Here is a 12970-nt window from a genome sequence, read left to right as displayed (position 1 = left end):
TTTTGTTGCCCTTATTATTTTATTACTGTAGTAGTTATTGGACAACTACTACAGACAGAGAGAAATGGAGAGAGGAGGGGGAGAGAAAGATAGACACCTGCAGACTTGCTTCACTGCCTGTGAAGAGATTTCCCTACAAGTGGGGAGCCGGGGGCTCAAACCGAGATCCTTAAGCTAGTCCTTGCCACATGCACTTAACCCGCTGTGCTATCATCGGACTTCCAGGTCATATTTTTTGGTGTGATCCTAGCTAGCTGTATATTTTCTTTGGAGAGAAGGGTATTTATTCAGGTACTTTATTCAAATATTTAGTATGGTTAATTAGAACATTATTTTACTTTCAAGTATTCCATTCACGTGTCGGCTACAAGTCCTTTAACAGTTGTGTTTTGCAAATAATACTGTACCAGTCTGTGTTGTTCTTTTATCTTTCATATCTGAAGTTTAATGTTTTTTTTTCTAGATACAAAAAAAGTCTAATAGAAGAGAATTAAGGGTAGGTTTTCTAGAAAAGGACAGTAAGGAAGTCTAGGAGACAGCACAACACTACTACTCTGACTTCATGCTTGAAGAGCCAGGTGTCATGGGTTCAGTCTCCAAAACCTACATTTGCCAGAGCTGAGCTGTGCTCTGGACTTTCTCTTTCTTTTTAATTTTTAATTATGTTTATTTATTTATTAGATAGATGCAGCCAGAAATCGAGAGTGAAGGGGGTGGTAGAGGGGGAGAGTCAAAGACACCTACAAAACTGCTTCACTACTCCCAAAGCTTTCCCCCTGCAGGTGGTGTCTGGATTTTCTCTTTCTCTGCTTCTCTCTCTGTCTCTCCCTCCCTCTCTCCCTTTCTCTCTTTCTCTCTCCCCCCACTCTCTCTCCTTCATGCACACATGTGCTCTCTCACTTTCTTGTTATCTAATTGACATTCTCATGAAAATAAATAAATAATAAATAAATAAGACTTCTAATATAATCGTTATAGGAAGTTGCTTGCTTTGCCATGCATACAACCCAAGTTCAAACCCAGTCCTCATTGTATCGGAGTAAAATTTGGCGCTCTTGTGTTGGCCCTTTCTGTCTCTGTCTTTAATTAATTAATTAATTTCTAAATCATTTTATTGGGGGGTAATTGTTTACAGCACAGTTGTTGACACATGGCTATAATTTCTCATCTCACAGTGATAGTGTCTACCCTTCATTTCTATCCTCAATTTAGATCCTTCTCTGCCATTGTGTACTGGATCTCCAATGCCCAGATACCTTTGCTTTAATACAAGATATCATACCCATTCCAAGCTTCACCTTATGATTTTCTATTCCTATCGTTGTCTCCTAAGTTTCACCTGTAAGTGAGATCATCTTGTATTCATCTTTCTCCTGCATTTTTAACTCAAATTATACCAGGTGCTCTGAGACATAGGTTTAAACCATTTTGAAGTTAAGTGGCCTGGGTTGCTGGTTCAAATATTTATGTCTACCTCTTTGTTGTTTTCAGCAAGTAGATATCTGCATCTTGTCCATTCTTTAGCAACCATTTGAGCAAAATAACATGCTTGCACTTTTATGCTTGCAAAATAGATGGTGGTGTTCTTCCTTGAAGCTTAAAGATTAAAGTGCATTGTATCTACCCAAGCTGGCCCATCATTTCATATTTTACAAAACTTAACTTGTAAATATTTATGAGATGATTATTGCCACAGGCCAGTGATGAACCCATGTAACGGATAGTCATTCAGTTCCTGCTATTGATGTTGCTAATAAAATTGAAAAAAAAAAAAAGGAAGACATCTAGGGAGTTTATCTGTGAGTACATGTTATGAATGAATAACAATATTAACCTAAAGAAAAAGAAAATAATTTCTTAGTTATTATTAAAGTCTAGTAATGGCCCAGTGAGTTAACCTAAATTTTAATCGGTACACATAAAGTCCTCATCCCCTCTGTTGATTAACCTGCAGTTATGAAATGAAATATTACTGACTGATTAGAGGCCTAATACTTTCTTTGAGAGAGTTTAGCAATATGAAAAGTGTGTAATTAAAATACATTTATATACAAACTATTGGACATAAATTTGCATTAATAATAATAGTAGGTTGAATTGATCATCTATTTGGCTTGATTCATTTTATAACTGAAAATAAATACTTGCAAGAAAATTGTTTGAGGTTAAATAGAAACACTAATTAAAATTAACTACTAAAATGTTTTAAAAGTTCATATTAGAATAAAACTGATTACCCATGTTCCATTAGCACTGAAATCTAATAGAATTAATGAATTTGAATTATTTCTCCTAGAATTACTATATGCTAAATTATTGTCTTATGGATGTAACATTCCTGTCAAATATTATATATGTACATATATACATATATCGATGCACACACACACACACACATATATATATATATAGCCAGAGAGAGAGAGAAGCACTGCTCAACTCTGGCTTATGGTACTGCTGAAGATTCAACCTGGGAGCTCAGAGTCTCAGGTCTTTTCGTATAAGCATTATGCTATTTCACCAGTTTCTGAATGCTATTTTTTAATGATACCTACAAAAAACAAATATAAAGATGTTTTATAATATAACATAACAACCATCTGGATACTTCAAGTTATTTTAAAATTTTGAATTTTTAAAATAATTTGAAGTATCCAGATATTATTTTTCTGTAAGTCACTTTCTGACAAACTTATAAAAAATAATTGGGTATTCCAAAAAAAATAGTTTTCTCATTTTTAATTTGTTTAGTGCAGCAGGTCTGTGGCCAAGGTTGTATTTTTAATAATTTAACTTATTTTTTATGGTATAGAGACAGAAATTGAGAAGGAAGGAGGAGGCAATGAAGATGATAGAGGGGGGAAAGAGACACCTGAGGAATTGTTTCACAGCTTGTGAAACATCTCAAACTTCAGATAGGTGCCAGGAGTTTGAACAGAGGTCCGTTTGAACTGTAACATGTGGACTCTAATGGCTGCACCACTGCCCTCCCTCAAGGTTGTGTTTTTAATGAGTGAATTAGAGAACATAATCTGCTTCCTATGAAATTCTCAATGGACTGTAGCTTCCAAAAGTAAAGTGGAAAATTGAAACCCCATAAGTAAAAATAAGGAAGTGTTATTCTAGTAAACTTTGCTTTCTAAGAATTTGCTTTGTTTTGCATATTTTTAGAAATTTTGAAAGAATGAAAAATTTTTAAGTTAAAATTTATGATAATTAAATGGGGGTTGTATTGTTAAATGGGAAACTGGGGAATGTTATGCATGTACAAACTATTGTATTTACTGTTGAAGGTAAAACACTAATTCCTCAATAAAGAAATAAAGTTAAAAAAAAAGATAAATGAGCAGTTAGTAAGTAAGGACTACAAAAGCTAGAATTGGCAGGATACCATCATAATTTAACCATGGCTGTTTTGGTTACTACCAGGCCACCTCATCTGCCAGGGCCCTGGTCAAAGGGTCCTGGAATTCCCACACAGACAGATCTTTAACAGATCCCTCTCTTGACTGTCACTGGTCATCTCCATCAAGAACAACGTAATGGACCCTGTTGTGGGTCCCTACAGGACCTTGCCCTCAAAGTGGATAAAAAATGGTTGGTACTACTCCATTTTCCAAAGGGAGCTTGGGCCAAAATCATCTATCTTGAGGAAGATAGAACTGGCAATGGTGCAGCTTAGAAGGTTCCTAGCTATGACCTCAGAATGTGAGCTCAGACCTACAGGGATACAGAGGTTACACAGACTCCTGCAGTGAATAAAGGCTCCAGATCAAACCGAAGGGGGTTACATTTAATTGTATTTATGTGCTTTTCCAGATTTGGGAGCTATTCTCTTCCTTGACCCAGCTTTTTAGTCTTGATTCTAAACCTGACACTATCTCCCCAGACAAAACCTTTAGGAAACCTGCATGTTAGTTGTTGGGCTCAGGCCGAAATTAGTAAAGTCATGGGCCCCTTGGAATATACCTAAAATAGATCTATGAGCCTTTTCCAAAATGGAAACCCCAAATCTCACCTGCTGTGTTCTTCCCTTTAGATTTCTGATTATTAAGCATTTTGTTCTACTTTATATCTTAGTGATTTTTTAGCCACCAAGTTGCAGATGCTACCATGATGCCAACCTGACTTCCCAGGGAAGATGACCTCACCAATGTACCCTGGAACACCATCTCTCCGGGCCCCTGCCCCACTAGGGAAAGATAGAAACAGGCTGGGGGTGTTAATTGACCTGCCAACGCCCATGTTCAGAGGAGAAGCAATTACAGAAGTCAGACCTTCTACTTTCTTTCTACACCCCATAAAGTTCCTGGGTCCATTCTCACAGAGGGATAAAGAATAGGAAAGATTCCAGTAGAGGGGGTAGGATGTGGAACCCTGAAAGTGGGAATTGTGTAGAATTGTGCCCCTCTTCTCCTGTAGTTTTGTCCATATTTTCTTTTTAAATTTATTTTTTATTTAAGAAAGGATAAATTAACAAAACCAAGAACCTTGTTTCAAATACCTGACCCCCCCACCTGCAGGGAAAAAGCCTTAGGAGCAGTGAAGCAATGCTGTAGTGTCTCTCTCTCTCCTCTCTCTCTTTTTAATTTTTTAAAAATATTTATTTACTTATTCCCTTTTGTTGCCATTTTTTATTGTTGTAGTTGTTATTGAATAGGACAGAGAGAAATGGAGAGAAGAGGGGAAGACAGAGAGGGGAAGAGAAAGATAGACACCTGCAGACCTGCCTCACTGCTTGTGAAGTGACTCCCCTGCAGGTGGGGATCCAGGGAATCGAACTAGGATCCTTACACCAGTCCTTGGGCTTTGTGCCACCTGCACTTAACCCACTGCGCTACCGCCCTACTCCCTTAATTTTTTTATTATCTATTTAGTTATAGGATAGAGATAGCCAGAAATCAAGAGAGAAGGGGGTGATAGGGAGAGAGAAATACAGAAAAAAAATATTTTAAAAATAAAATAAGAGAAATTATTAAGATATTAATATCTAATGTTTATTACAAATATAATATGCCTATTATGTTTAGGAATTGTATCAGGCTTTAGAAAACAAGCATAAAAAGCTACTCCTGCTGCCTGCTTAAGAATCAATAGTAGTTTAGTTGCTTCATGAAAGTCTGTACAACCTCAGTGTAAAGACAAAGGAAAAAGAGTCTATGCATGCTAAGACAACAGAAGATTTATTCAGTTAAGCCTTTTAAAAGAGTGAGATAAAATCTCATGAGAGTCAACAGATTATGAGGTGTTCTAAGAAACTCCAAGGACTCCAGTTTAGCTCTACAGTGGTGGGAAATGCAGCAGTGTTGATTAGTGACACAGATAATGCAATACTCTGAGTTGAAGAAGGAGTTCAAGATTTTTGTGGTGGGGGTAAAGTTTAACAGCTGAGCAATTATCAATTAGAGTGACTTAATATAATTTGATTTAAAATATGACTTGATCAAAACATAAAGGATGGTATATAGAAATACTAAATGCAGGGACATTATTAAGAAGATAATTGAAACATTACAGGTGAGAAATTATAAAAGCCTTAACTGGGACAATGATAATGGACTGGGAAGAGAGGAGATAAATATTTAAAGCACAGAGATAATGGAACTGAGTGAGTTTAACTCTTCTATATTTATGAGTTCCAGGTGTGCCCAAGATCACTTCTTCCTTAGGATATTTGAGCTGGCTTATCCATTAACTCCGCTACTCCACATAATTATTATTCATGTCCTGTGCGATCCACGGTGTGAAAAAGAATTGCAAAGTACAGTTCAACTCAGTTAGGTCTTATACAGATTTTCAGTCATAAGAAGCTTATAGTTTTGTTTTTGATTAAATATTTCTTTTCTGATGAAGATTCTTGGCTCTCCTGCTCTGAGGGCATCTATGCTTCCTGGAGACTGGTGAGATCTGGGGACGACCACCCTGACTGAGGCTGATGTAAATCAGAAGACCTAGCCCCTCACAGAGGCCCACTTACTAAGCAGTTACTGGGTGTTGCTCAGCAGACATGCAATGACAAACAGCTGCAGCAAAGAGCCAGTGAGGCCACTAAAACGCTCGACTGAGGCATCTCTGAGTTCACTGTGATGCTGTGGATGTGGAACCCCTAGAACTCATCCTTCACCTCCCTCTGCTTTGTGAAGACAAGAACATAGCCTGTGTGTCTGTGTGCTCCAAGCAGAACCTAGGATGAGGCTGTGGGATCTCCAGGCCCACCATTGCTTGTTTTGTTACCACTGAAGAAGGCTCACAGCTGAAGCAGCAGATCAGGAAAATTCAGCAATTCATGAAAGGGCTCTTAGTCTAACCAGTGACCTCAGCCATACTTTCCCACTGACTCTCCCTTCCTGCTGAGATTGTCTATCATATTGTCTGTTAGCATATAGTATTATTTTAATGATTATAAAATATTGTCACACTGAAAAGTATTGATTGATTTAGTGATTTAATAATGACTGACAAAAACATAAGATAAGAGGGGTACACTTCCACGCAATTCCCATCACCAGAGTTCCATATCCCATGAGCTCCACTGAAGATTTCCTATTCAATATTCCTCTGGGAGCATGGACCCAGGATCATTATGGAGTGCAAAAGGTCTGACTTCTGTTATTGCTTGCTGCTGGACATGGGTGTTGATGGGTCAATTCATTTTCCCAGCCTGTTTCTAGCTTTCTGTAGTGGGGCAGGACTCTGGAGAGGTGGGTTTCCAGGGCACATCAGTGAGGTCATCTGTCCAGGGAAGTCAGGTTGACATCATGTTGGCATCTGCAACTTGGTGGCTGAAAAAGCATTAAGATATAAAGCAGAACAAATTGTTTAATAATCAGGAACCTAAAGGTAAGAATATAGCAGATGGGATTTGGGGTTTCCATTTTGGAAAAGGCTCATAGATCTATTTTAGGTATATTCCAAGGGTCCCATGACTTTACTCTTTTTGGCCTGAGCCCAACAACTAACATGTAGGTGGGATAAAAAGTATTGTCTAGGGAGATTGTGTCAGAGTTGGAAATAGGACTAGAAAGCCAGATCAGGGAAGAGAATAGCCCCCCAATATGGGGAAAGTAGATAGATATCATTAATTGTAAACACCATAGATTTGATCTGGGGCCCATATTCAGCACAGGAGCCTATGTAACCTCTGCAACCTTGTAGGTCTGAGCTCGCATTCTGTGGTCATAGCTAGGAACATTTTAGCCTGCACTCACTGTAGGACCCATATTCCTGGAGTGGCAGACTGTTAACCCAACCTCCCTTTGGAGAATGGGGTGGTTCTCACCAATGTTGACCCATATTTAGGGCAAGGTCCTGTAGAGGCCTACAAGAAGGTCCACTATGTTGTCTCTGGACACCAATGAAATGTGTCGAGGTACTGGTTACATTGATTTGGTTGAGTTCAGTAAATGCATTATCAAATAGTATGAGTCTAGAGTGACATGCAGGGAAATGAGCCACAATCCAAAGATTCTAGGACTGGGAGAAATATAGGTATTATAGAGAATGAGAAAGGTTCCTGCTTAGAGTTTAAGAAGGCAAATAGGTAGTAATAGTTGTAACCAAGTTATTTGGGAAGTTGATTTACTTTGAAGATCCCATGGTTAGGATTTGCTGTATCATACAAGACCTTACCATGATATATGTCATTTAATGCTATTTACATATATATATATGTAGCAAGATATAGCAAGCTGTATCTTTTTTTTTGTAATTTCTTTATTGGGGAATTAATGTTTCACATTCCACAGTAAATACAATAGTTTGTACATGCATAAAAATTCCCAGTTTTCCAGACAAAAATACACCCCCCCCACTAGGTCCTCTGTCATCCTTCTTGGACCTGTATTCTTCCCCCCAAAACACCCCAGAGTCTTTTACTTTGGTGCAATACACCAAGTCCAGTTCAGGTTCTACTTGTTTTTTTCTCTTCTGACCTTGTTTTTCAACTTCTGCCTTAGAGTGAGATCATCCCATATTCATCCTTCTGTTTCTGACTTACTTAACTTAACATGAATTTTTCAAGCTCCATCCAAGATTGGCTGAAAATCGTGGTCACCATTTTTTATAGCTGAGTAGTATTCCATTGTGTATATATACCACAACTTGCTCAGCCACACATCTATTATTGGACACCTGGGTTTCTTCCAGGTTTTGGCTATTACAAATTATGCTGCTAAGAATATATGTGTACATAAATCTTTTTGGAAGGGTGTATTGGATTCCTTAGGATATATTCCCAAAGAGAAATTGCAGGACCATAGCAATGGAGACTCACAGATGCACTTGGTGAGTATCAGGAGAGTCCTTTCCTTCCCTCAGCCATCTTTTTGTTGGTGAAACACACTGGAGGTGGTGTCTCAACTGGTAAACTGCTGGACTGTTACCAGGTGCTTAATCTCTCCCTAGGCTCCTCTCTGTCCATGAGCCACACGTGTTTGCACTCACTGTTGATTTGGTGGGTTCCTGAAGTTGTTCTAGTCCTGTCTTGTTGCGATCCATGGTGATTTTGTTTGGTATTACTAGTTGACCCAGGCGAGGAGAGGAGAGAAACACAGCTGCTGCTGCTCTGTACCCACCTGTATGTTTTTTTAAATATTTATTTATATATTCCCTTTTTGTTGTCCTTATTGTTTTTGTTGCTGATGTCATTGTTGTTGGATAGGATAGAGAGAAATGGAGAGAGGAGAGGAAGACATTGAGGGGGAGAGAAAGACACCTGCATACTTGTTTGTGAAGTGACTCCCCTGCAGGTGGGGAACCTGGGGCTCTAACCAGGACCCTTATGCCAGTCCTGGCATTTTGCCCCACGTGAGCTTAGCCCACAGCACCACTGGTGAACTCCCAGCTAGCTGTGTCTTATATAGTGACACAACCACTTGTTGCTGGGGTTCCTGGTTGAAGAATAAAGGTGATTTTAATATTTCAAATAAATAGTCATTTTTAGAAATGTAATAGCATTTTAAGCCCACTGTTAAAATTTAATCAAGTTACCAATTTGAAACCTTGTTTACATTGATAGTATATATTCTCAGAACTGGGGCCTATGCATCAAAATGTTGGAGACTTTCAATATGGATTAACATTGGTAGGTACTGCCCCATTCTCTGAAGGGAAGTTGGATCAACATAATTTGCCATGGAGAAAGACAGTGCAGCCTAGAATGTTCCTAGCTATGATTACAGAATGAGAGCTCAGACCTACAGAGGTCTTGTCAATAATTATTTGCATGAATAAAAAATATATAAGCAGCAATATTTAGCCCTCTTCATTACCAGCGATGTGATGTTATGTCTCTTAAAAATAAACCAGTTGGGGCTGGGCGGTGGCGCAGCTGGTTAAGCGCACATGGTGGAAAGTGCAACCAGCTCCAGCCCCGGGGACACGGGGCTGGAAATAAAAATTTTAAAAAAGAATATAGTATGTAATACATATAAAATATAAAAAATGTGTTGATTGACTTTATATTTTTGTTAACATTCTGGTCAACAACAGGCTATTAATAAAGGTTTTGAGAAATGAAAGTTATATGTAGATTTCTCTCCCCTCTATGTTTTCCCCTCCTCTCTTGATTTCTTTCTGTCCTATCCAACAACACAATAGCAATAACAGTAATAACAATAACAACAACAATAAACAACAAAGGCATCAAAAGAGAAAAAAATAGCCTCCAGGAGTAGTGGATTCCTCATGCAGACATCTAGTACCAGAGATAACCTTGGAGGCAAAATAAATGAACAAATTAGTCAATAAATAATAATAAATAAATATGATTGTTATTTACTTAATTCTTTATTTGGTTATCTTTTTCTGCATCTCTTTTTATCATTTGCATATTTTCTGAGTTTTTGTATTACCGCTTCATTTATTATAATTTGTGATTGAAATTAATGTGATATGTACAACTCCTTCCACACTCAGAATGAAAGTATTAACATTACCTGGAATTCTTGAAACAAAATGAAATTGAAGACCAATGCAGCAATGCCACAAATGCTTTTCAAAAATGGATTGACAGATGACTTCTACCTAAGGGAAGTACGGTATCATAGAGATCATGAATCGTGACAACAGATTCGGAGCTTGCTTAAAAAGAATTCCCTAAAGCTTTCATTTAGATTACTGCACAGTTACAATAAGGAAAGGTAACTATATGGTAGGTGAAATATTTTTGCAGCATTTATATTGAAAAGGGAAATGACTAGAGGAGATAATCGTCTGTGTTATCACCTCATGGTGAGACTTTTTAGACAGGAGTAAGCATAACAGATCTAAACTATTCTTAACATATTAACACAAGAACAGTAGCAGAGCAGAAATCCTTATTCAGAATTATAAACATTTAAAAGGTAAGTTGTGTTCCCACTATAGCTATATTCCTTAGGATGCTTGATTTTATTAAGCTATACAAAGGTAGATGGAGAGATTTCAAGTTTCAATGATTATGCCCTTTATATAAGGGCAATGTTTATATAAGTTTCAATGATTATGCCCTTTATATACATTTTCTCATCCAGAGGATTTTAAGAGACCCAAGAAATGCCCCTAAGAGTGTATGGAATAAAAAATTCATAAATAGCAACACCCATACACATGACTGGAATCCATGCCTGACAATGCTGCTTGCAATTGTGACATATTTTATAATCCTCCAGCAAAATCTCGTTGCATTCACAGATTTTATAGGTATTGCAGTAATATAATTTTTCACTACTTCATTCTTGCTTTAGAAGCAATGAAGGGGGAATAAAGTTGGACTATATGGGATTAAGGAAGCATGACCTTGATTCACTGCCCTTCTGAAACATATTTATCAACTTTATATGGTCAACCATAGAATATTGAGCTTGAAACACTGAAGCACTGTGATGACACTGGTGTAGTAGGTGTGCTATGGAAACAAAAATTATTATGCTTTTCTTGACATATGAATATATATATGAGAACATATATACTTTGATATTTTTTGGTATATTAATGAATCTGTTCTTTGAATGTTTATGGGCTTATATGCAGTGCCCTTTCTCTGTTGGTATTTTAAAATTATTTTCTACTATAAAACTCAAGACTATTACTACCCAAACCATCCTATTTTATTAGCTTAATAATTTCTGTAATCTTCTTCTAGCGTTTGCCCTTCTTCCGTAGCCAGTCAACAGCATCAGGTTGAGCCTGATGTAAAGTTTCGAGACCTCTTTTGAATCTGGAGAGGTGGCAGTCGTTGACTATGTGGGTCTGTAGCTGCAGGGGCAGTTCAGGTCGTCTCTGGCTCCCCAGCGATGGAACATAGCAGCACACCGGCCATGGCCTGTTCGATAACGATTGAGGAGGGCCCAATCATAACGTGCTAGGTCAAAGCCGGGTTGACGCCTGCAGGGGTCTGTGATGAGGTGTTTGTTCTTTACCTCAGCTGACTGCCAACTCTGTTTCCAAGAAACTGGAACAGAGAAGTTCAGTGTAGGCATAGGGGACCAGATTGGATGACGAGACGTCAAGCATTGGACAGGGTGGGCAAATATATCCGCGTATATTGGCAGGTCTGGTCGAGCGTAGACGTGGGAAATGAACTTAGATGATGCCGCATCCCGACGAATATCTGGCGGGGCGATGTTGCTAGGAACTGGCAGCCATGGAACCGGGGTGGAACGGATGGTTCCAGAAATTATCCTCATGGAGGAATATAATTTGGAATCGACCAAGTGGACATGGGGGCTACGGAACCATACTGGGGCACAGTATTCTGCAGTGGAATAGCATAATGCCAGACATGATGATCATAGTGTGGAAGTGTTCACGCCCCATGAGGAGCTGGCCAGTCTTGCAATGATATTATTCCTCGCGCCCACCTTTGCTGCAGTTTTTATGAGATGTTTGTGAAATGACAGAGTGCGATCAAGAGTAAAGCCAAGATAGACTGGCTGGGCTTCATGCCGGATTCTCGTATCGCCAAGCTGCACATTAAGCTCACGCGAGGCCGAGGCATGGTGTAGATGGAAAACAGATGATACCGTTTTTGCAGTGCTAGGGATTAGTTGCCATTTTTTACAGTAATCAGATATCAGAGACATGTCTTTCGTGAGTGTTTCCTCGAGAATGTCGAACTTTGATGCCTGAGTTGCACAGCAGATGTCACCGGCGTAGATGAACTTCCTTGAAGAATTTTCTGGGAGGTCATTGATGTAAATATTAAATAGCATAGGAGCCAGAACAGAGCCGTGGGGGAGCCCACTTGAGACAAGTCTCCATCTGCTAGACTTGTCACCCAGATGTACCCGAAATCTTCTGTTCTGGAGAAGAAACGATATAGTGTTGGCCACTCATGGAGGCAGGCATCTTGAGATCTTGACTAGGAGACCACGGTGCCAGACCGTGTCATAGGCTGTAATGATAGATTGCAATACATTGTGTGTGTCTACTTATTTCTGAATGTATATTTCAGGTAAAGTATAGTTTTAAAATTATCTTTCTTCTTATATTCTTCATAAAATACTTCTAAATAGCAATGTATAATCAGAAATGATAAAATAACAACTTATTTTAGAAATAACTATTTCTAAAATCAGATATTTTCTTTAATATAAAGATGTGAGAACATACTCAATTCACCAAGCCAGTAACTAAAACATTAAAGATTTGAAGACAGTAGATACTTCTTAGTCATTCTTAGTCATGACCTCCCAGAAACTTCTTCAAGGAAGTTCATCTACGCCGATGACATCTCCTGTGCAACTCAGGCATCCAAGTTTGACATCCTCGAGGAAACACTCACGAAAGACATGTCTCTGATATCTGATTACTGTAAAAAATGGCTACTAATCCCTAGCACTGCAAAAACGGTATCATCTGTTTTCCATCTACACCATGCCTCGGTCTTGCGTGAGCTTAATGTGCAGCTTGGCGGTAAGAGAATCCAGCATGAAGCCCAGCCAGTCCATCTTGGTGTTACTCTCGATCACACTCTGTCATTTCACGAACA

At 38.6% G+C, this 12970-nt stretch overlaps 1 pseudogene; it reads left to right on the top strand.

The window, feature by feature from the left end:
* The first annotated feature begins 5598 nt into the window (after positions 1–5598).
* LOC103110873 (NHP2-like protein 1) lies at positions 5599–6307 on the top strand (annotated as a pseudogene).
* Positions 6308–12970: the final 6663 nt, after the last annotated feature.

The sequence above is a fragment of the Erinaceus europaeus genome, chromosome 15 (genome assembly GCF_950295315.1).
Source record: "Erinaceus europaeus chromosome 15, mEriEur2.1, whole genome shotgun sequence".
NCBI classification, from domain to species: Eukaryota; Metazoa; Chordata; class Mammalia; order Eulipotyphla; family Erinaceidae; genus Erinaceus; species Erinaceus europaeus.
This window is presented reverse-complemented; position numbering and strand designations above follow the sequence as displayed.